Below are 24,706 nucleotides of genomic sequence, written 5' to 3'. Positions count from 1 at the left end.
GACTTTGTCTTTGTCATATGATGACATTATTACTGATTTTGCCGCCAAAAAAGCCAGAATGATTGCTTTTAATTAAAAACAAATCTTTGTTTCAATACCTCTTCACATCAATTTCCAATAAAATTTTGACAAATTAAAAAAATTATATTATTTGCATCATTCAATCAAATCAGAATTTTTTCTATAGTGCTACTTCTTTAGTGCTAGTGCATCAGCATTACAGTGTGCTTAATTAAGTTAAACTGGTTTTAATAACATGAGTGTGGCAAGTTTTCCAGTACTGTATGTTTATATTTGTTTGCTAAGAGCAGATCAGGCACAGGGGCACCAGTTTAATAATCTCGCCTAGGGCACCATAAATCCTAAGGACAGCCCTGCTTAGGTCACCCGGAGCTTGCAAGCTAGTTTCTTTCATCAACAGAAGGTGCTGGATAAAAGACATTACCTCGCCCACTGTGTCTCTTCCACAAGTCCTGGGCAGTTCAGAGACAAGAAGTGAATAGCCAGCTAACAACAATGTGCTGAGCCTAATAAAAAACAGCCTTTAAAGCCTGGAGCTTCACAGCTCAGAAGACCCTGGGGAAGAGAACATTCAGGGTGAAGATAAGGAAGTAGCTCCTGGCAGGGAGAGGTATCAGATGGGGGAATCCCTCCCCAGGGAAAAGAGGGAGGTGTCAAAACTGGACACAACACTCAGCAACGTGGTGTCGGGACCTTAGCCCCAGGGAGATGGAGCAGCAGGTCTGATAGGCCTTGTCTGTCCCTCTCGAGTAGGATTCCAGGGCCCCTCTGAGGCAGTTCAGAGTGAAGGAGCTAGGGAGCTGGGATGGCCATGTGAGCTTGAGAATTAGCACACAGTGTTGACAGTCTTTCCTGGGCTTGCACAAGCATTGAGGGAGTGTCTAACATCTTGCCAGCCAAGGCCTGTCACAGCAGGGGCTAAGCGATTGGTCTATCGCTTTTGGGCTCTATGGCACAGCACGCCCGTTGTAAGGCAGTGTTTCCCTCTGATGTTTTACAGGCAAGTTTTTCCCCAAGGCTTCAGCGTGTTTATGGCAAATCAATGGCAAAAAGTCGCCCGGGCCAAAGAAGCTAGTGGAGCAACACTGACTTTGGGGCTGGAGACTGGCCAAAGTAACGCCCTGGACTTGAAAAGCACAGATGGCATTTTTCTCAGCTCTGCTCCCTCCAAACTCTTGATAAGGCTGAAATGAAACGTTGCCCAAACAAATGAGAAGCCGCCAACCTTTCCCGTTTGTTGATTGGGTAACTCGCCAAGTGGGCTAAATATTGACTGAGATAAAAGGCTGCCCTCACTCCACTGTGCCAGCAGGAAATGTCACCTGCATCAGTGGGAACTGGAGGGAAGGTAACAAAGGGACAGTGGTGTTCAGCATAGGCACCATATTTCCCTATGCTGAATATGGGACACCTGGGAAAACTACTCGCATTCAAGTGAGTTCAGCAGCAATCAATCAGAATGATGCAGTACAAACGTTCAAATTAACATCAAGCTGACTGAGCCCCTGTTAAAAAGAAATACTGCTTTAGGGTTCACACACGGAGGGGTGACACATCACCCCTACCCCCCACGCACACACACACATGGAGAGAGGTAACACACACACACACACTCCCGTACACCTCTCTCACACGGGGTGATCAACTGACCTGACCCTTCCCTCCTGGTGCTGTCTGCCCTCCATGCCTGGCTGGGCCCCCGTGACGGACCTGCCTCTCCCAGTACCTGGCATCGCATCTTGCCAAGACAACATGTTGGGGGGCACACAGGGTCACATACCACCCCCCAATTTCTGCCAGGGTTCACACCAAAATGTGGCTGTGGGAAGGGACGGGAGCTGCTTCAGCTGCAGGGGGGTGGGGGAGGGATGACCTAGCCCATGTCTTTGCAGAGCTCATTTCTTCTTCTGCTCCCCTCTCCCTCTCACCCCCTATGGCTGGGAGCTGCTTGTCTCTTCCTGTCCACACAGTGTCAAAAGGCAGTTAACCCTCCAGGCTGCTGCTGGCCACCCACCTAACTCAGCTGCCTCCTGTCCTGCCTGTCCCTTCCACCCCCATGGCTACAGCATTGGCAAGAAGGGGTTAAGCTGTAAGGATGCATTGTGCACCAGGGCCCAGGGACTGCAGGGGCTTGAGCGAACTGGCCAGAGAGGTGGCTCAGCAGGGGAGGGTGCCTAGGGGCCAGAGCAGCCCCACACTCCCTGGAGGCAGGACCTAGGGCGGGGGGTGGATGAAGAAGGTGCTAAACCTCTGCCCTGGGGGATGCTGTAGAGCCTGCAGGTTTGGGGCGTGAACAGGCTGAAAAATAGCTTCCCCCCGCACCCCTACCCCACACACATACTGCCGCCACTCCAGAGCTTAGCTGAGGGGCAGAGAGGCTTCCCAGTGCCAGTGCTGCATGGGGCTTCAGCACATGCAGGGCTCGGCTCCTCTGGGCCAGCACCCTGGGCCGGCGGGTCTTGGGCTTTCCAGGGATGCCAGCCCAGCCAGAGGCAGTGGGGGAAGGAAGGAGCCTGCCAGCCAGGCTCTGGGTGAGCTGAGTGCACCGACCAGGAGCTGGTTCTCTGCACAGCACTGGGAGTGGGACATGTCCCGCTGGGGGGATACGGAGGAGCAACGTGGCTGGTGAGGGTGAAGGGGCAAAGCAGGGAGAGGACAGCGAGAGGGGAGCACGTAAAGGGCTGATGGGAGGGCAGCAGAGGCGACATGTAACCAGCCACAGCCTGGCACCTGCCTGCACTCACCAGTCACCACAGCCCCCAGTGCAGCCAGTGCCGGCTGGAAATGGGATGTTGGGCAGGACCCTGCTGGCCGAGAGCCAGCACACAGCGGAGGCTGCACTGACGGACCAGCAGAGGAGTGGCCAGCCCTGCGCGCTGCATCTTTGCCCTGCCACCAGCCTTGCACACCCAACCCCATTCGTCAGCCACCTGGACCCCCCCCCTACTCACCGCTGGTGGGAGGGCGACTGATGAGCAGGGATCTGGCCAGCAGCAGGACCCATCAGTACTGATATGGGGGAGACAGAAAATATGGGACAATTTGCCTGTTTTTAATAAAAAGCTGGGACACCTGCAGGAAGGCTTAAATACAGGACTGTTCCTTTAAAAACGGGACATCTGGTCACCCTACTTCCTCAGCTGTGCTAGGGACTGATGAATTTCATGGTGGGAGCATTCTGAAGATAGGGGAATATGGGCTGTTTGCAGAAAGTTTGTCCAAATAACTCTAGGGAAATGAGAGGGTGCTTAGACTCCCCCTCCAGCCCTGGCACCAACACCAGTATAAGGAGCAGTCCCACTGTCTCTGTCTGCTCTAGATTCCGGCAAATGCGGTGGTAATGCCCTGTTTAGACTGAGCATGTGAAAGCACAGAAATCAGGTGGTTCCCACAGTGAGACTAACTGGGCCCCACTGCACATGTTTGTTCAGTGCTTGGTGGGGATGGTGACTCATGTCAGCATTTTCAGGGGTGTTCCCCTATAGTGGGAGAGGAGGAATGGGGGAGGGTCAGTTTATAGTAGCTCCATCACCTCGGCAGTTTATAGTAGCTCCATCGCCTCGGCACCTGGACTTCTAGCCCAGAGGAAAGAGCTATTCTCAAAAACCCAGACACAAGAGCAAGATCCCCAGCCCAGCTTGCTGTAGTTAAACTGATCTCAGAGTCCTGGCTGAACAGCTCTTACCCTGAGCCTTGGCAATCCTGAAATGGGGGGTCCAGTGGGTGGCTGGAGGGAGCAGGATCCAGGGGAGAGGGTCCCTGTCACTGTTACAGGGCTAGCTGCACCTCTCTGGGCTCTCTGGATTCACCCCCTCAGGTCTCAGGTCTCCTGCCTTCCCTTCTCAGGGTGGACTCCTACGATTCTCCCACACTTAAACCACGCTCTGGGCATCAACCACGCTTATCCATCAGCTCCTTCAGGCTTTGGTACTTGCAGTTCTTCTTCAGAGTCTGCGACCAAAGCACTGCATTGACCCACAACCATCTTTTGAAACCAAAGCGTTGTTTGTTTAACCACAGGAACACTGCATAGCATGAGACAAAAAGGTTTTAAAACAACAAAAGATCTGCAGGCGTGTCTATCTTCCCTGGAAGTCTACATTCTATCCTTACCCTAGCCCAGCCTACTCAAGTCTGCATTCTCCCTTCCCCTAAAACCCTTTGGGGAGCTCAGCTGGTGCTGGAGATAGAACTTCAAAGCATGTGGCTTTTGCATTGTCCTGGCTCTCCAAAGCCATTGTCCTCTTTTCTTCCTACATGCAACCACCAGCCTCTTCTTGAATTAGCCCCACGTTTTCCTACAGCAATCAGGGCAGAGAGTATTCATTGCAGGCAGCCCCAGATCCCACACAGAATGCCCTAGAGATCTCAGCCTCTGAGACATGAATCCAGACTGACCCAGTAGCCCACAACCTCCACAACAGGACACAGGAGAGAGGCAATCTCAGAGGGACCATGGCCAACTCCAGCAACTTACCATCAGCTTCCCACTTTCCTTCTTTCCAAGGGCGGCTGCCCTGCTCTGGGCCCCCAGCTCCTTCCAGCTGACTCTGTAAAGGTCAAAGAGGGGTGGGAGGAATCCTTCAGCTCACAGTAATGCCTGCCCATGGGGAGCTGTCTCTGAACAGCTTCCTGTCTGAGTTCAGGCCCGTCTGATTCTCTTGCCCTTGTGCTGTTTTGCTCGGGGAGACAGGACTGGTCTCCTTGCTCCCTATTTCACTGCCATGGCCAATAGCTCCTGTGACTCTTCTGCCTTCCCCACAGCCTGCCACTTTACAGCGCTGCAACTTTCTCGCTCACTGGTAGCTACTCCCTTCGTGGGGATGGGTTTTTTACAGTGCTGGGAGAACTCTCCCAGCTCTCTGCCATGACTACACAGTCACATGAAAGCGCTACATTGCTAGTGAAGACATACCCTCCGTCTGTGGGAAACAAGCTTAGAATTTGCACAGACCATCTCGTGCTGAATTGGGAGGGGTGAAGAGAAGTATCCAGCAGCTACCCCAAAGAGCACTGGCATGGCCAATCCTCTCCCAGCCTCAAGCTGCCAAGACAAGGCCAGAGCTGCCCTCCTGGGCAGGTACTGTCGTCCGAGCACCGTTACCTTGCTGGGAGAATAACGGCTTGATAAAAAAGAAACTTGGTGTCTGTCCGAATGTTGTGATCTTCAAAACCTTGTTCTGTAAACGAGAAAAAGCTACACTGGCACAGCTCAGGTGATGTTGAATTTCTGCATCGATATCTGCCTTGGATGAAAGATGACTTCCGAGGTAGAGGAAATGATCGACATTAAAATGGAGTGAAGTCCTACGTGATGGTTCCCTGCATTTTGAACTTGCTCATTGACAAGCTGAAGAGGATAAGAGACATAGGAGGAAGGAGAAACTGGTTCCCAGACATGGTCATCAGCCTCCTGCTGAGCCTGAAAACATCTGCTCTCATTGTAATAGAACTTGTGGTTCAAGGATTGGCCTTATTAGCCACCTGAGGACTCATAACTCCCATGGAAGATGATCATACTTGGTAACGAGTGTTCTCCCATCATCATTACCTTGCTGCTTGCTTTGCTCCCTTTCCCAGTTATTAATGGAGACGAGACCAGACCTACCAGCTGGCCCTTGCCAGGGCTGGCCCTGCCCCCTCGACCTCCCTCAGCACCCTGCTCTGTCTGTGAAAGCCTCACAAAGGAGGCCAGACTGCGCTCGGGCTTGGCCCACCTTCATGGGACGCCTCAGCCCAAGCACAGCACCTGTCATCGTCCCACTGACTCCTCTGGAGTTATGCCAGCCGAGGAGCTGGCCCAGGCTAAGCTTTGTACAGTATCTGTCCCCAGACAGGGATTGTCTCGTCCTGGGGCTTTGATGGGGAGAGAGTGACATATACTCAGCCAGCTGACACTGGTGCTTGTGTGAGGTCAGGGGTGAAGCCAAACATCGAAACATCACAGCCAGCATTTTGGGGGGGAGGGGTAGGTACAGGGCTAGGGTTGGTGTATGAGACACTGGGGGGGTGGGTAGGGACAGTTGGGGGGCTGGTGTATGGGGCACTGTGTGGGGGTTGGGGCAGTTGTGGGATGGTGTATGGGGCACTGTGTGAGGGTTGGGGCAGTTGGGCTGGTTGGTGTGTGGGACACTGTGTGGGGGTTGGGGCAGTTAGAAGGATAGTGAATGGGACACTGTGGGGGCTGGGACACTTGGGGGGCTTGTGTGTGGGACACTGTGTGGGGGTTGGGGCAGTTGGGGGAATGGTGTATGGGGCATTGTGTGGGGGTTGGGGAAGTTGGGGGAATGGTGTATGGGGCAGTGTGGGGGGGTTAGGGCAGTTGGGGGAATGGTGTATGGGGCACTGTGTGGGGGTTGGGGCAGTTGGGGGGATGGTGTGTGGGGCACTGTGTGGGGGTTGGGACAGTTGGGGGGATGGTGTGTGGGGCACTGTGTGGAGGTTAGGACAGTTGGGGGGATGGTGTGTGGGGCACTGTGTGGGGGTTGGGGAAGTTGGGCTGGCTGGTGTGTGGGGCACTGTGGGGGGTCATTTACATTGCTCTGCAGCTGGTGTTACAATCCCCTGAGGGGAGGGATTTGAGGCTGGATGCTGGAGCTCAGGAAACAAATGTCCCATCCGTCCCCGGCCCAAGCCTGCGGACACAAACGTGCAGGAGGACACCCTGCCCAGGGCTTACCTCTGAGCAGCTCAGCAGGGGACCAGCAGCCCCCCTCTCCCCCCCTCCGCTGCTTGGCTTGGTTTATTTATTTAGGTGTACAGGCATATGCAGTGCTTTCGCACCAGGGGACGGGGGCAGGCACAGAACATAGGGCCCAACTCTCCCCTCCTCACACGTGTGGCCATTCACATATGTGTGCAGTGAGTGTGAAACGTAACCACAGCCGAATGACAGCATTTCATACACTCTTTATACAGTCAGTAGGATTCGAAGAGCCGGGCAGTGGAGACCCAGTCCCCAAAGAGCTGACAGGCTGGAGGCCCTGGCGGGTGCAGTGCAGCATAAACAATCCCTCATTAGCTCCGACTGCCAGGCAACGACTCAGAGAAGATATCAGACCTCTTTCCAGGTGCGCCTTGAATAAACACAGCGCTGTGCCTGGCTCTCTCCTTTGGCTGAGAGAACCAGGTCATCTGTCAGGGAACTGGTACCAGCTCCCTGATTGTTGGGCAGGCCTGTTCTCCTGGGCTCTTCTAACGCCTATCAGCAGTATGTGCAAACACAGTGGAGGCTGCGAAGTTCTTTTTGTGTCAGTGGGGGTAGAACCTGGCCTGTAGAACATTTATTCTGCAAGAAGGAAGGAACCAACCCAGCTTGACTCTCAGGTCCCAGACTGAGTGCAAAGCTGCTGGTGTATTTATGTGCAAATTACTGAAAATCAGTAAACATGGAAGTAATGATGCCATCATTACAGAGCCACTCTTAAGATGTCTTTTACCCCAGGACAATTTTAAAACAGTTCAGCCTTCGAAAGTCAACCAGCAGTAACTGTCCTGAAGAGTTAGACTGAAATACCATTTCTTAAATAACCAAAATACCTGTGTTTAGAAATAACATTGGGAGCTCTAAGTCTATGGCATGGGTGGATGGGGGGATTTGTGCTGCAGGGCACCACTTGTGACTTTTTCCAGACTGTGATCTCATGTTACAGTACAAGGGAGCTTTGGGACCCTCCTCCCATCCAGCCATAATGAAAGAGAGGGAGGTCCTGATCCTCTCTGGAGGTCTCAGGCCCCTGTTTGAGAACTGTCTAGGCTACATCTCTATAGAGTCCTTAAAGTTCTGGAGGCCTCTGACCCTGAAGATCCTGCCAAGTGCAGCCTAGAGTGTCTCCTCAGCTCTCCAAATGAGGAGACTTGTGCTGTTGGTCAGGAGCAGGGCCGGCTCTAGGTTTTTTGCCACCTCAAGAGCAAAAAAAAAAACCCTCCAGGAGCGCAACTGCCAAAGGTGGCTGGAATGCCACCCCTGAAATTGTTCAGCACGTGCTTGGTTTGCTGGTGCCTAGAGCTGGCCCTGTTCAGGAGCAATGGAAAATGCAGCTAAAAGTGTGAGTCTCCCCCACACAGGCAGAGTGGGAGACTGGACTCTCCTTCCGGAGACAGGAATGTCTAGTGTCCCTCCCAGACCAGCCTCTGGTCTACAAATATCCTTCCCCTTGCTTTGAAAGGCTGCACTGATCCCAGGGGAGAGGTTCCTTTGGCTCCGGTACTTTAACACACTGATATATCCAGTTCCCACTCACTCATTCAAATATTAAACTGTTCCCCAAAGTATCACAAACAATGTTAATGCTGAATCTGCCTTGATTAACCCACAACTTAGTGGCCACACAGGATCCTGTCACCAACAGCATGAGAAAAGGCAGACCTAGTGTAACCCCTGGTGAGTTGTTAGCAGGGCTTCTCTGTGCCTGTCCAGAGAGGAGAGCAGCGGGTAGAGCCCTGTCTAGGGAACGCTAGCAGCTTGTGCTTTTAGCTGTGGTGGCTCCCGGGTCCATCCATGATGTGTTGGCCAAGATGGCAGCTGTCACATGAGCATGACAGCAGCAATTCAAATGTACCTTAAACAATAGCTTAACCTAGTACAGTGCTTTACATCCATTGATTGCAAAGGAAGTATCATTACCCTCATTTTACAGATGGGGAAACTTAGGCACAGGGCAGTGAAGTGTTTTGCCCAAGGTCACTAGTCCCGGCTAGCACTCCTGACTGCCACGGTAGTGCCATATCCAGTGGGTTACATTGCCTGCCTTGTGGGAGCCCTTCTAATTATGCACAGATCTCTGGGCTCTGTTTACAATGGGTATGTTCATAAGCAGGTATGCCTCAGACAATAGGATGAGTCTATTCTTGTCATTTGGAATTTTGTAAATAATTTTCTTAATTAATGCTCATACTAGTTACTGCCTGCTCTGTAATGTACATATTGTTTAACTCGACCATCAAATGTTAATCAGCCTTTGTAACTGTTCATTCTGTGTCTATATAGATTTAGGAAAAATTAAAGAGAAATAGAATTTAGGACTAAAGAACACGGAGAGATGGCTTCTATTACCGGCCCTTCCAATTTCCTCACTTTGAAATGAGCAATTTAAGAGTAGATGCAAAACTGGTAACTTTGTCAGTGTAATACTAGTGGGAGTCACCAGATGGCTCTATCTCAGATGGTCTTGCTTATTTATAGGTGTTAAAATGTCCAGTAATGCTGCTCTGTCCGCACTAATGCAGTTCTTTGGAGAAGCACAGCACTCCGCCAGCAAAGTCTGTTCTGGCTTCAACTGTCTCTCTAAAATCATTCTTAGGTACAGAGCTGCTGCAAAAACAGTGCACAGGGCCAGGACATTACAGCTTGGTTTGGACTTCTGTTTTCATGCTCCTTCATCCTAACAATGACAATTCACTCAAAGGATCAAAAATTCTTTGAGATACAGGAGTTCTGCCCTTCAGCAGCCACCCATGGTCCTCAACATACCCCCACTGGCTATCTGGGGGGCCCCATGCCTCTACCTCAAGCTGTGGCTCTGTCCCTATACCGTTGCCCCATACCTCCTTAGGGTAGGGGCAGGTTGCAGAGTTAAGCTGAACTGGACCCTTTCTACCTCTTGCAAGCTATTGTTTCAGGCTGTCAGCAGACTCAGGTAGGTATCAATTACACTCAGTTTAGGCTTTTCTTTGTATCCATGAGGAGGATTAGAAATATAAAGCTGAGATTCTGATCTCATTGTGTGACTCCAGGAGCCACATTCGTAGGCATGGGCTAATAGCGTCTACTCTTTAATCGAACCCTGCTACCATGTGCCACACTGGAAGCAAAAGACCCAAGAATGAGACTCCTGCACTGATGAGAATGGGCACTTTCCATTAAAAGAACATCTTTAAATAGGGGTGAAAGGGGGCCAAAAGTACAACTGGGTTCAAAAGAGAACTAGGTAAGTTCATGGAGGACAGGTCCATCAATGGCTATTAGCCAAGATGATCCAGGACTCAACCCCATGCTCTGAGCAACCCTAAACCCCTGCCTGCCAGAAGCTGGGAGGGTAAGACAGAGGTGGGTGCTCCAGCTTCCCTGTTCTGTGCACTCCTCCTGAATCTGGTACTGGTGTCTGCCAGAGACAGGATACTGGGTTAAGTGGACCATTAGTCTGACCCAGTGTGGCCGCTCTTATGTTCATAGCTACACTTGGGCTTTTGCCAGCACAATTATGTTAGGGGGGGGTCTCTTCCCCTCACCCCCCCATTACCACGCTGGCACCACTCTTAAATGTAGACAAGGCCTCAGTAAGAATCATTGGGTGGTGTCCTGAAGCCTGCTGTGTCCCTGCAGCGCCTGGCGCAGTGGGGGCCTGATCTCACGGGGTCTCCTGGGGGGTCACCCTCATGCAAATAACAAAGACCAGTGCGCTGTAAAGTCCCTGCGCCCAGAGCCAACGCGCTAAGGTTACACTGCTGGCTGGCTGGGGCAAGGCGGGCCTGGTTCATACAGCGCCTAGCACCGGCGGGTCCCGGCCCCGCGCTTTGGGCGCTGCTGTAATGCGAACAAAGTCCTCCCCCCACCCGCCGCTGCCAAGCCAGACGGTAGCTTGCGTGGGCTCCCCGGCGCTGCAGGGGTCGCGGCGGCTCTGCCCTGGCGGCGTGGCCGAGCCGGCTGCAGGGACCTGCCCCGGAGGGAGCCCGGCTCCGCGGCCAGTCCGAGCGCATTCCGGGCAGGCAGCGCCCCCGGGCGGGTGCAGGTCCGGGTCCCACCCCTGGCGCGCAATTGGCCAGATGTGCGCGGGGAACTGCTGCGCCGGCCGAGCCGCAGCCAGTGTCGCGGGCGCTGCGCTGGGCGCCCCGGGCCGGACGCGAGGCGGCAGCTGCAGGTCAGGAGGGGTTTTCTGGGCGGCGCGGAGAGCCGGGGCTCGGGGCAGCTCGCGGGGCGGCGCTGCGTTGCGTTGCGGGGTCCCCGGGCTGCTGGGCGCGGCTCTGGCAGCCGGCGAGCCCCGCGCCGAGCCCAGCCCCGCTTGCACAGGTGCAGCGGGAGGCCGGGGACCCGCCGGTGCCTGACTTCGGGGAAAGTCCCGAGGCGGAGCAGGGCCGGGCGCAGCCCCATGCGCTGCCCGCTGGGCTCTGCTCCCCTCCCAGCCTGCCCCTTGCAGCGCCGCGGGCTGGTGCCCCACGTGGGTCCGTGTCTGATGCGTGGATGAGCCCGGGAGGGCGCGGAGCCTGTCCCCCGGGCTCCGCGCTCAGACACGGGGGGCTCAATGGCCCCCGCTTGGAGCTGCCCTGACTGGCTCGCTTAGACGCGTGAAAGAGGCTTTCCCCGGGGGCTGGTCTGGTGAGCGCTGCGGTGGTGTCGTCCCTTGGCCGGGGGCTGGGGCAGAGCCCTGGCTCCATCCCCAAACCTCAGCTCGTGAGAGGAGCCAGGGGCTGGAGGTTCCCCCTCAGGGGAACAACTTGATGGTGGGGGGCTGAGAGCCATTGAACCGAACTGTAAATCTTGTATAGAATAGAAACTACTCCAAGCCCTCCCCCTGCACCCTAGTTCCAGCGCTGTGTTCCTCCTTCCTTCACTTTGCTTGGACTGGCTCAGTAATGCTCTCCACAGAGCGGGTGGTCCCCAAAGTGCAGTCAGCTCTGCTAATGGGGAGCTCCCATCCCTGGCCATGGCTGTGTGGAGTGGGGCAGAGATGAGATCCTGTCTCACACCCAATTCAGGAGGTAGCTCGTTTATGTCCGTAGCGCTTTCACACCACAGTGATGGGCACTTTTGAAATGCAGCAAGGTGGACAGACAGACAGATAGGTTCTGTCCAGATTTCAGGTGACTGACTTTCCTATGGTACCTGGTACAGAAGTGGCTAGCTGTTCCTGCGTGAAGTACGGGTGTCAATGAAATACTTTCTCAGGCACCATATCTATCTATGGTCCATATAGAAATGCCCTCCCTGCCCTGGGCCAGTGACTTTGTTAGACGCTTATCGGTTTACTGTGAGAAGGATCCTGTCAATTGGAGCTCACTCGGGGGTTTGGCAGCTCTGAGTGGTTTCGCAGAGAAAGGTGGAACGTGATCCAGTGGCTGCAAGTTGAGGCTAGCAAAGTCAAACTGGAAATAAACTGCACATTTTTAATGGGGAGAGTAATTAACCACTGGAACAATGTACCAGGGGCTGTGGTGGATTCTCCATCAGTGACAGTTTTCAAATCAAGAGTGGGCATTATTCGAAAAGCTCGGAGTCAGTATTAGGAATTATTTGGGGGAAGTTCTGTGGCCTGCGCTATACACGCAGCCAGGCTAGAGGATCACAGTCGTCTCTTCAGGGCTTAGGATTGATGAATCTGTAAGTGTGGGAATCTGGCTAGGAGACATGATCCCCAGCTTCCCTTAACTGCCTAGGTTCCTTCAGCTACAGTGTGAGCCTCCTGCTGCTCTGTGCTTTCTTGTCTGTCTAATGCAAATGATACCAGGAAAACAGATTATTTGCAGAGGCTGGTGATTTTGTGTCCACTATTATTAAGCAGTAATAAAAGGAACAAAGTGGAGATGGTTAGGGTAAGAATCTGTTCTCCAGTTTTCTGGAAGACCATTTAAAACGATTACGGTGACACAGCCCTAGCATAAGGGAATGTCTGCTGTGAATGCCTACCCCAGGAAGCAGGAGATCTTTCCTTAGTGAACCCAAATGCCAGGCTTGTTAGGGGCCATATCCTCAGTGGGTGTAACTCACTGGTGCTCTATTGAAGCTAAAGGAGCTATGCTGATTTACACCGTAAATGCTGTGTTTAAGGAAACGTATGTGGATTCCAAGAGGCAGAGGAATGGAACAGGCCAGACCCACTTTGGGAGTGAATCTCTTGAGCTCCCGCAAGGTATCTGGGTTGCAACCAAATTGCTCTGCTTTTCTGTATTGATTTTATCCCCTAAAGAGGAGAGAGTTGTTACGGGCTTAATGGCCTCTGCTGTTGTGGCTGAGCCTGAATTCTGCAAGGTGGACAGGCCTCCATTTCCCCTGTACTAACTCTGCAATCCTGTTGATTACCTTGTCCTGCCATGTGGGTCGTGACGGGCCTCTGTGTCCCGCTGAACCACCTCAGATTAGCTTTCCCAGGATAATTGCTCTCCCTGGAGATACGCCAGCTGCCGTAAGTGCATACACGTGCCAGCGATGCCGTTATTAGCCAGAACGCGCACAGCACCGGAGCTGTGCAAGGCATTGTACGGATGGTTATATGAAAGGTACCTGTGAGGATCCCTTCATCGATGCCATACACAAGGCCTCAGATATTGCAGTGGTGGGGCCCATGTCAGTGACTGCACAGTTCATTGGGTTAAGCCCTTCGCGCTAATGAGGATACAGGTGAGGAGGGTGCACAACGGAGCAAAGGAGAGATTCTCTCACAAAGGCAGGAGAGGTTAGCTAAGGTTCTCCCAGAGCTTTGGAAATGTGCTCAGTTATACGGCGAGAGAACAAGGGCTTTTATTGTTGCCTGCAGTAGGTTTATTGCTGAAGCACAAACATGTTGTCTCAGACCGTGAAACAGCAGTTAATTTGCCCCACCCTTTCACAAGATTCCTAGCCCAGCCACAGTATCAATTCATAGCCATTGGGCCTGATTCTGAACCCCTTGCCCCCGTTTGACACCGGTCGGACTCCACTGTTCTCAATGGGGCTACTCCTGATTCCCCCCAGGGTTAGTGAGTTCTGACTCAAATCTGGTTGTATGCAGTATAATTTAGCAGCAGGGCACTGGTTACAAGGTCCAGCAATTCCATTCAGGGCTGCTGGAAACGCGTGGCTGTGGGGTTCACTGGCACACTCTTTCCAGTGTCTGATGAAAAGCTGCGGCCTAGGAACTTGTTTGAACTTGCACAGTTGTTCCTGGTAGTAGAGTTAAATTATGTGGGTATTAAACACAGTTGTAAAGTCTGATGACCGTTCATCCCCAAGGGAAAGAAAAAGGAAAATGAAAACATGGCTGAGTTTAGAGTTTATACTGTGTATACAGGCATAGAGACACTACATGTGCAAGGAGGCACAAACGTGCATGTGTGTCAACCCAGTGTGGGTATGTAAACATACCTGCATGCCTTCAGAGGAAGTGTGCACACATGCAAATGTATTTGTGAACCAATGTAGTAAGAATTGTGAGCACATCTTTTATACGTGTGCCCTGTTGCACTGAGGCATTCTCAGATGAATACAGATGCACATACATGTGCCCACACATACAAACATGCAGATTTGCACAGATTGTGTGCGCACATTCTGACTCGTGTAATGTAAATCACGAGTTATCCTGGCTGAAAGTGTGTGTTTACTCTTTGTAAAATGTAAGTGTTTCATCCATGGACACCTGACTCCCCTGTTGGTCTCAAGTAGCCTGGGTCACCTGCTGCAGGCCCGTTCTCCAGTCTTCTGTCAGTGGGAGATGGTCAATGTGCTTTTGCTGCTGGATTGATTCAGGTTCAAGCCATTGTCTATATCGTTATATGTAGATTCCAGAAATTGACAGGAACCTGCAGAGAGAGGAATGGATGGATGTCCCGTTTTACTGGAGCATGTGCATACATCAAACTAAGTAACTAGAAATGTTGGACCAGATCCAAGCTGGTGTAATCAGCATGCCAGTTACACCAGCTGAAGATCTGGCCCAGGTGTCGCAAACTCAGGATGTTCCAACAGCCCCTTTGCAGCAATGCGTTTTTTGCATTAGTATAGACAGGACCACTGTTCTGCAGAAGGAAGAGGGTTAGATTGTGATGATGATAACTCCATAAATCATTACTCCACCCTGGAATTAGACGACTGAGGATGTTCAAGCTTGCCTTCTTCCCTCCAGTCCTGACTTCAATGGGTCAGACCAACTACACCCCTTCCGGTGTGGCTCTGGCTCCTGAATGAACTTTGGAATAGTTGAGAACCTTAACAAAGGTGCCTGGGATGTATATCCCTGGGTTGTCTTGGAGACAACATGTGGGCATCTCAGACCACACTTACTGTCCTGCTGTCAGTCAGACAAGGCAGGGAGCATTCACCTGCAGATGGATATGTGATGTGTCAGGTTCACTGATGGCTCTTGGAGAAGAGGTGAGATGTCAGATGCATGGAGAAGACCACATGTGGAACCAGCTTCTAAGATGGAACAAGAAACTACTGACCAATGAGCTTGTAACTTCAGCACCGGGTCCAATGCTACAACAGCTAACAAGGCAATTGCTCAGGGAGGCATTCGGGTCAGAGGTCTAGGTCTAGGCATGACAGAAGGACCTTTCTGCTGTGTACCCAGCATGAAGGGCAAAATGGTACTGCCCAGCGTGGTTACTGTTCTCCAGTGGACTACAATGAATTCTATGGTGAGGGACACATGAGATGTTTCCAGATGACATCAGGGCCTCCAGGTCTGGGAAGTTCACTTTTAAGCCCCCAACTAATTGCAGGCAGAAACAACCTTTACACACTTGGGCCCAGTATTCCCAAGAGTGACCACTGCTTTGGGCTGCCTAACCATGGAACTGTGCAGACACGAGTCAGCGAGCTTCTGGATAGCGATTTGATTTGAAGGGCACACTGGAAGAGGTCCAGTGGGATGTATGTTTACAGCCAATGGAAGGGGAAGTTGATGGCAGGAGAATACTAGGATCATCTTGGGTGGAGGATGTAGTATCCTGGGAGCATCAAAAGGACCATTCATCCCCAGAGATTTGCAGAGAATAGTATAGAGCTGGCTACTTTGGTTGCAAATCTCCAGTATTGGAGAGGCCACATGAGACGAATCTTAGACACCGAGCGCCCAGATGGCAGCCGGCATTACAGGTGCCGTCCCTTCTGAATAGCAGGCCTGAGCGAGCTGTGCAGCCAGCCCATCTACCCTGCTCCGAGCTTCTCCTGCTGTTTTCGCCTGGCTGGGGCCTGGCGTTCCCAGCCTTGCTTTGGCAGCTCTTGGGGAGGATTTCTGTCCACTCTCTGGAGAGGAAGCAGCCTGCTTGCTCAGAGGTTTCCCTTTAACTCTGGAACAGCCTCAGCACTGGGTCTTCAGAGCTTATCTCCGTGACCCAGCTCAAAGGGAAATGTGCTTTGCAAAGATAAATCAGCCTGGGGCTGCTCTGGGCACTGTCCCCCTCACACTCTTGATGACCTCAATGATTTGGCAGTGCATGAGGATCAGCTGGAGCCACAGTCTCGGTCACTTATCCCACTTGAAATCGCCTAGACAAGTGTTCCCGGGTTCCCAGGAGCAGACTGTGCTGCAGCTGTGGGGAGCAGACATCAGACTGACCTCTTTGGAAAGTGGCTTAAAGGAATGTGAAGCTTTTAAAACAGCCACGTAGCCCCACGTCCCCATCTGTTAACACACTCCGGACTCCCCCACAAAACACACAGAGCCTAGCCAGACTCTCCGCAGGCTGGAAAGCCAGAAAATTCAGAGTTAAGTTTCCATGCAGTGTTCAAGCTATCACAGTACGACTGATCCCAAATGGTCAAGAACCAGGAGTCAGGCCCTCCAATAAGAGATTGGGTTTGACATCATGAGATTTTTAAATATTTTTTTCTTTTTAGCTTTCTGAGCTTTTAGGTTGCACTGTCCAGGGTCATGTGCCCAGCTTTTCACCACAGCCAGGAGGGCTAGAAATGTTTTTCATAAATATAAGCTGAGGTTTGCCCATATTCACCTGGCTCCAGGAGCTGGGGCTTCACCCCAATATCACAGCACTCATGATAAAATTGTGAGAGTTGGCAGCACTGCAGTCCATTTCTTCTGGACAGAAGGTGTGGTAGGGGCCAGTATTCCAGGGCCTTGGCCCTCAGCTGACAACAGTAAATCTTTTCAGTCAGGAATTTGAACAGAGACTCCGAGAACGACAATGGGTGGCTTTGTGCAGCCAAGGTTTGGACCTGGCAAGAAACCAATACAAACCAGTGGGGCAGGAGGTGGGCAGGTGTAGGCTCACAGTTTCTAGGAATGATCCCTGCTTAGGTCTTTGTTCTGCTCCTGGAGTTAAGGCTTTTACTGCCATCCCCTGGATGGGACTGGTACCTCTCACCACACGTCGTTATGAGTAATGGCCAGTCTTTTCCTTGCAGCCCCCACTTGGGAGCTAGCCCCATCTCGGATAGCAACATGGCTGCATTTCAGGGCAGGCTCGGTGCTTCATGTACAGTAACAGGCGATCACGGGACGTTCTAAGTGCTTTGGAATCCTTGAGTATGAGACTATGTCAGGGCAGAGAGCTAGAGACCAGGCAAGGCAGATGCTGGGGGAGCGGGAGTGGAGAAGGTCTCATTGAGGTCAGTGCCTTCCACATGTTGCTTGATTCGCAGCTGTGCAAATGGCCACGGGATTCTCCTTATCCTCAAGTGTCTGCAGCAAAGCTGCTCGCTGCCCTGTCAATTCACACACATGCTCTCACTTCCTCCAACTCCCTCTTCTCTGCCCGGTGCTCTTCTCCTGGGATGCTCCCCTGCTTCCCCCTCAGAAGGTCTGCACCTGGGCTAGGGGCCTGCAAGGTGTCCTAACATGGCTCCCCATTTATTTCTGTCCCTTGGGCAAGGGCTGCTCCCCCGTCACCCCAGCTGGCCACAGAACCTCTCCAGCTGCAGACTTGCCATGTGCTGAGGACAGGGTCGGCTCTAGGTTTTTTGCTGCCCCAAGCAAAAAATGTTTTGGCTGCCCCCCCCCCCCAGACAAGAGGTCCCCCTCTTGCCCACCAGTGCCCCCCTACTCATACCCCCTGCTGCCCCAGCACTGGGCCCCCCCCCAAACGTGGGATCTGCTACCAGCACACTGCAGCCGAGCCCTGGCCTAGCTGCGACTCTGTCCCCACGCGGGTGGAACTGCTGGGCGGCGTGGAGTGGGAGTACTTCCAGGTGGCGGCGTGGCTGCATGGCGGCGCAGAGAACACAGCCCCCTCTGTGGGCTTCGCGGCGCTGCTGGTGACCGAGGTGGATCAGTTCGTGCTCACCGCCCTCATCCCCGACATGCTGGCGGCCGAGGACCTGGAGAGCCCCCCAGACCTGCTGTTCTTCAGCCTCACGGTGCCCTGGCCCAGCCCCGGCAGGAGGGAAGGCGAGGATCTCCGGCTGCAGGGCTACCTGCTCAGCACCGACCAGCCCAGCCGGCTGCTCACCTTCTCACACACTCCTGGAGCCCCTCTCACCGCCACCGCAGCCAGGGCTCGGCTCCAGGGGACCCCGTTTCCCTCCCTCCCCGGCTCCTCACACACTCTGGGCAGGGCCGCCCAGAGAATGCAGGAGGCCTGGGGCAAAGCAATTTCGGAGACCCCTTCCATAAAAAAAAGTTGCAGTACTATACTATAGTAACATGTATTTGGAAATGTAAAAAATAACTAGTGAAATACATTCAAAAATTAATTTGTAATAATTTGAAAATACACCAAAACCATTATTTAAAAACATTAAATGCTTTACTGGTATGTATACATTTGCAGTTACATAATGAGCTGTTACTGGGTGATGGTGATGGTTGGTGCCAATGGGCTGTCGCTGCCTGGGGGTGGTGCTGCTGTTGCCCAGGGCTGGGTGGGGAGCTGGGCTCTGGGTTGGGGGGTGCCCGACTCACAGGGGCTGGGTTCAGGACTGTGGAGAGATGGGGTCAGGGGTTGTCTGGCTCAGAGGGGCTGGGCTCAGAGCTGGGGGTTAGGGCTGTGGGGGGGATAGGGCGGAGGATTGTGCCCAGCTCAGAGGGGCTGGGCTCGGAGCTGTGGGTCAGGGCTGTGGGGGATGGAGTCAGGGGGTGCCCAGCTCAGAGGGGCTGGGCTCAGAGCTGGAGGTCAGGGCTGTGGGGGGGATAGGGCGGAGGATTGTGCCCAGCTCAGAGGGGCTGGGCTCGGAGCTGGGGGTGAGGGCTGTGGGGGGAATGGGGTCGGGGGTGTCTGGCTCAGAGGGGCTGGGCTCAGAGCTAGGAGTCAGGGCTGTGGGGGGGATAGGGCGGAGGATTGTGCCCAGCTCAGAGGGGCTGGGCTTGGAGCTGGGGGTCAAGGCTGGGGGGGATGGGGCCAGGGGGTGCCCGGCTCCGGCCCAGCTCCTTACCAAGCCGCTTACCCCCTCTCCCCAACAGCGCTGCAGCAGCGTGGTGTCTCCAGCAGGGCCAGAGTTCCCGCTCGGCTGCAGCTCGCAGCCCCGCCCCCTTACCAGCTGAGACACCTGGGGATGGGAGAAGACGGAGGTGGGGGGAGCCTCCGACATACCCTGCGGGACCCGGAGCCTGGGGAAAATTGCCTCACTTCCCTCCCCCGGGCAACCCTGACTCTGGGAGCCCTTCTCCCCACCGCCGCAGGCCGGGCTCGGCTCCAGGGGACCCTGCCTCCCCCTCTCTCTCCCCAGCTCCTCACACACTCCTGGAGCCCCTCTCCCCGCCGCCGCAGCCCGGGCTTGGCTGTGTGAAGAGCCTGGGATGGAGGGGGAGCCAAGCCCGGGCTGCGGCGGCAGTGAGAGGGGCTCCCGGAATGTGTGAGGAGCCGGGGACGGAGGGAGGAGGGGTCCTGCTGCCGCTGCCACTCCCAGCGGCGCCGCGTTTCCAAGTGGGCTGGGCAGGGCACCGCCGGGCTGGGCAGTGGGCGCGGATCCTGGCTCGGGCGAGTGGCTGCGCCAGGGCCGGCTCCCGGCAATGAGGCCACAAGCAAAAAAATAAAAAATAAAAATAAAAAAAAGAGGGGGACGGAGTGCCGCCCCTTAGAAGGTGCCGCCCCAAGCACATGCTTGGAGGGCTGGTGCCTAGAACCAGCCCTGGCTGAGGAGAGAGTTCTCTGTTCCTGCCACAGCTGCAGAAGGTTCCTGCAGGGCTGTATAAATCCAGAGGGAGTCCCATGGAAAAGTGGGAGCCTGCTGCATAACTTAGGTGCAGCGTGCTGTAGGGGATTGGGACCTCACTTGTGGCCATTGAAAACACAGCAAGGAACATTCAGAGAAATAAAAACAGAGACCTGGGGCCTGGTCTTTGTGCCAGTGTCACTCGACTGACTTGGAATCAGGCCCCAGGAGCCCCCAGATTCCTCCACACACCTGCTGCTTTCCAGGCGAGAAATGCAGAGCCTGCGTCCAGGCTCTGTTCCACTTGCACATTCCACACTCCTGGCTCCCTGGACATTTCCTGCCATTGTATGTGGTCTGGGAATGTGACTCATGGTGGAAGTGTTTGTGGGAGCTGGGCTGCATTGAATTCTCTGCTGCCTGGCCCGGGAGGGTTTGCAGTGTTGCTGTATGGAGCTGGCCCTGGTTTCTGAGCTTTGTACAGACGGCCACAGAGTTTTTTCATTTTTATAGTCTAGCAAATAGACTATAAAAGAACAGTCCAGCCCTTGGAACTCCTTGGGGGGGTGGATTGGAAAATCAGGGGGAGCTCCATGAACTGTCCCTCCAAAGGCCAGAGAAGGGCAGCACAGCCCCAGAGCTAGTGACTGACTGCTCAGGCAGCTGACGAACCTCGTAGTTCCCCATCTAAACATCGGAGAGAAGGAGAAAGAGTCGAGCAAAGCCCGTGCTTGTGTCTGGGGGAGCTGTGGGGCTCCGTTTCCACCCTGCCTTTAAAAATAACAGCACAACTTCCTCTCTAGTGGGGTCCATGGAAAGTGCCAGAGAATGGCTTGGAGGTGACTTAACGCTGTTGTGTGAGAAGCCCCCGAGCAGCAGGAAACTGGAGAACAGACCTGCCCAGCATTAGCGTAGACGTGCTGAGAGCTAAGGCCAGAAAACTTCCTAACCAAGGGTGTTTGCTCAGACGCAGCGGGGGCAGTGGGACGGTCCAGGGCTCATGCTGAGAGATAAATGTAGCCAGATTTTCAAATTCTCATCTCTTGTGTAGGCACCTGAAGAGCTGGGCACTGAGCCCTTGAAAGCCTGGCCTATAACTCCTCCGGTGCAAAGGAACGTCTGAGGTGGGCGAGCCCATTGAGTCCCGGGTCTGTGGCGTCCCCTCCAGCCTGGTGTGATGGTGAGAGGTGCTGGTGAGCGTGCAGTGACCTGTGTGCTAAGGGCTGACACAGCGAGGCCTCTAAGCAGGGTCACTGATTCGCCTCTTGCTCCTGCTGGGCTAACTGGGGAGTAACCGAAGTCAGTTGTGTTGCTAATGGGAGTGAGGGACTGAGCCACTTGAGTGACACAAAGAGAGAGTCACTGGGCCGGCACTCAGGAGACATGGGTTCTAATCCTGGCTCTGCCGTTGGCCTTGGGCATGACTCTGGTGCCCATCCTGCTGGGTAAGCTAGACTGTTTGGTCATTGGGGCAGGGATTGGCAAGGGCTGCTACTGTAATAGAGCTTGATGATAATAAGAGGAGGTGCTGGGCTCCTCAAAGAGGCAGCTGTGCGGTGGAGAGGGACCTTGCCAGAGCTGCTGCCAGTGGACGGTGCTGGTTAATGTTTGACTGGGGCAGTTGATGCCGTGTGTCTCCAACACATGGATCACTCTGCTCTCCCCGGGCAGGAATTACTCTTTGCAGACAGGCTTGATTGGATTCAGGGCTGGAGAGGGTGGGGTCTCTGCCCCAGGTGCCAGGCCCACCTGCTGAAATGGCTGGTAGAGGGGCTGGGATCCTGCCACAGTGACATCTGGCCCCTTTTGGTTTCAGCTGTGTGCCCTCTTACTCTGGATTGTTCCTGAATGTGTCAGCCAGTCAAAGAAAGGAGCAAACTAAAAAATGGTGTGCCTGGATTAACACTGCTGCCTCTGCAGTGTGATGTGGCTATGGCAGAGCACCCCACTGTACCCCACATAACTAGGGGGAGGTGGTGCTGCCTAGTGGGGAGAGCACTGGATTGAGACTCGCGAGACCTGAAATTCTGTTTGCAGCTTTGTGACCCGCTGACCATCTGAATGACCTTGGGCAAGTGACTTCACCACTTTGTGCCTCAGTTTCTCCATCTGTTACAAACTGACTTGTTTGTAAATTGCTTTGAGATTCTCTGATGAAAAGAGCAAGGTTTTGTTATTAGATGCACCCAGCTTCCTAGCACATTCGCAGCCACTAAGACCATTCTCACTCTCTCCTTTTTAAATAGATCTAATCAACCAGTGAAAAGCCCTAATGCAAACACACTTAAACCAGCTAACCCCTCAGTTCAGTTGGTTTAGCTTCATTCAATAATTTACCTGTGCAAGGCAAAGCAATTTAAGAATGGGTTAAACCTGTTTAAGTGCATCTACATGAGGCGTTTGCGCTGGTTTAACTAGATTAGTTTTAAAAGATGAAGTTTAACCTTTGTAACTTTTCTACTCTAGACAAGCTCTCAGTGAGCTAACTAAGAACAGTAACCAGTGTGAGGCCTAACAGAGATGCTTCACTTCAGTGCTTTTCAGCCCGTGTCCATGGACCTCTTGGGGGCCAGAGACTAAGTCCAAGATTTCCAAAGGGGTTGTGCCTCCATTCGAAAAATTTTAGGGGTCCGCAAATGAAAAAAGGTTGGAAACCACTGGGCTAATTCAAAAAGGTAATATCTGGGGGCAGTTCTCTGGCCCAGGTTATACAGGAGGACAGACTAGATGATCACAATGGTCCCTTCTCACTTTATCATCTATGAAAATGGCTGAGAAGCTGAACTGCTCTTTAAAAACCTGTCTTCAACAAGAGAAATATTAAAAAGAAGTTTGGCCAACGAGGTAAGTAATGAAGACCTGGTAAAAGAGAGACTGGTGAAGAGAAAGCAGAGACCCTCCAGAGAATGATAACTTATTCAGATCCATCTTGATTGTTTGGTTCACATCCCAGAACAACGAGGGATTGCGCTAAGAAACATGGTACTGTACCACTGATGACTGAAAAGTTATGGAAAACCATGGAGCTACTAGGAGACTGTAGAAAGCAAATGCAGTTCTGATTTTCAAAAAAAAGTCAGACGAGTGATCATGGTTGTGAGGATGTGGGAATTTTCGGTAACATTTTCATGAATCCTATGTATGCCTCAGTTTCCCCTATATGCTGTACTGTTACCCAGTGGACGGGACAGAACTGCTTGTTCTCAGGGCAGGTGAAGAGACATGGGTATGAATGTGGCCCAGCTGTCTGAGCCTGGATGGGCCATTGGAAAAAGACTGTTTGAGGCCGACCCCATATCAGTGGAAAATCCATGAAGACAATGGCAAAACCAGTCACCAGGACACTGACACCTAGCAGTCACCAGGGAGAGGGCTCTCCCCACCTCTCATCAGGGGCGCTTGAGAACAAAGGAGTGCGAGGGGTGAGGTGGGGGCATAAGAGCTGGCTGCTGGAAGGAGTCAGGGCTCCCACCACAGGCAGACAAACAGAACTTGCAGGGGTTCACTGCAGCTTGGCTAGGCTCTGGGCTGACCAGGATGGTCTCTGTTCGGACCTTCAGTTCTTTGCTAAGCCAAGGACTTACCATGCTGCCTTCCAGTTAACGGAAAATCCCGACTGTTTTGAGGGTGCTGTGAGTGTCACTGCAAATACTTGGTGAGGTGCAGCAATGCCTGCAGAGTGCACACATCTCAGCCGGACTCGCTGAGCAGAGCTCAGGGTATGAAGCAGGAGGGCTGCAGGCCCAGAGGGCCAGTCTAAGGAGGGGGTGGTGTGGCTCACTCTGAAGGGAAAGCGGCACCAAGGGATCTGCCACACTGAAGGGTTCCTCCTGGAGACTGTTTCAATGCTGGGGGCGTAGCCCCAATCCTGTGGGTCTCTGACATGGGCCACGATCTTCCAGTCAATGTAATTTCTCCCCAGGGCTGATCAACACGTAACAGTGGTATCAGTTTAAACCAGCTGGAATAAATACGTCAAGGCTGCCCTCACCACGTCTGTGGCACCTTGAGGCTATAGCAATTCTGCCAGTCTAGTGCCCCATTTCTGCTAGCAGCTCCCTGGGTAGCTAGGAGAGGAGACTAGGAATCCTCCTCCCCCTCGCACCTCTGCACAGCGGCTGGCCAGAATCTCCTTTGGGAATGTCACCACGCAACAGGGGCAGGAAGGGACCGGATCACAGCAGTAAAGTGATGCAGCGGGAGCTAGGGTGCCTTGCTCATCAGGAGCCTAGCTCCGAGGAGAAGAGACTCTGCTAGGATTAATGTGCAGGCCAACCTCTGACAAGCCAGGACTCCTTGCCCGTGACTGCGATGTGCTGTGAGATGGGACTGGACTCTAGGAGAAACCCACTCTCCATGGCTGGCTGAGCCCTGGATTGTCTCCCAGACGGTTTGTTTGAAGGCTGAACTCCTCAGGAAGTCTGGGATGGAGTGTGGAAGGTTTTTCCTGGCATGCTCCCCACACAGGATAGAGACAGGTTTCCCGGCGGATGGGAGCTGCTCCTCTGTTTCCCTTCTCTCAGGAAGCAGGGTGATGAATTGTGATGCAGGAGATGGCTACATAGCTGTCGGTCTGTCACTGTCCCTTTTCCTCTGGTTTGATTTATTCTCAGTGTGTGAACCCCTCTCTCCTCCCCCCCGCCCCCCGGGAGGGTCAGCCTGTCCTGGAGTCTGCTGGAGGAAGGAGTGTTAAGATCCAGGTATAAGGAGGTTAGTGGTTTCCCTGAATGCTCTGATGCTTTTAGCCTAGAGAAAGAGGGAAACTTTCAAAAAACACTGAAGGAAGCTGTGCTCCTAAATCTCTTTGGCTTTCAATGGCATTTATGCTCCTAAATCCCTACGGTGCTTTTGAAAATCACCCCAAAGAGGTTTAAAGCAGGTCTTTCTCTAAAGGCCCATATGTGGCCAGATTTCTAACAGAAGCACTCTCTTACCATGCTG

The 24,706-nt window shown here is 53.2% G+C and overlaps 1 protein-coding gene across 5 annotated transcripts in view; it reads left to right on the top strand.

Moving 5' to 3' along the window:
- Window positions 1–10,812: 10,812 nt before the first annotated feature.
- Window positions 10,813–24,706, top strand: part of KANK3 (KN motif and ankyrin repeat domains 3) — a 48,093-nt gene continuing 34,199 nt past the window's right edge. For 2 of the 5 annotated variants that reach the window (XM_030540197.1, XM_030540193.1), the window contains exons 1-2: window positions 10,835–10,880; window positions 20,817–20,958. The gene's annotated coding sequence lies outside the window, so the exon portion shown is untranslated. Of the gene's footprint in view, window positions 10,881–20,816; window positions 20,959–24,706 lie in introns of all 5 variants that reach the window. The other 3 variants (XM_030540196.1, XM_030540195.1, XM_030540194.1) reach the window with 3 other exon arrangements.

This window comes from Gopherus evgoodei, chromosome 22 (assembly GCF_007399415.2).
Source record: "Gopherus evgoodei ecotype Sinaloan lineage chromosome 22, rGopEvg1_v1.p, whole genome shotgun sequence".
In the NCBI taxonomy this organism is placed as follows: Eukaryota; Metazoa; Chordata; order Testudines; family Testudinidae; genus Gopherus; species Gopherus evgoodei.
The sequence above is the reverse complement of the archived record's forward strand: the minus strand, read 5'-3'. Positions and strand labels throughout refer to the sequence as shown.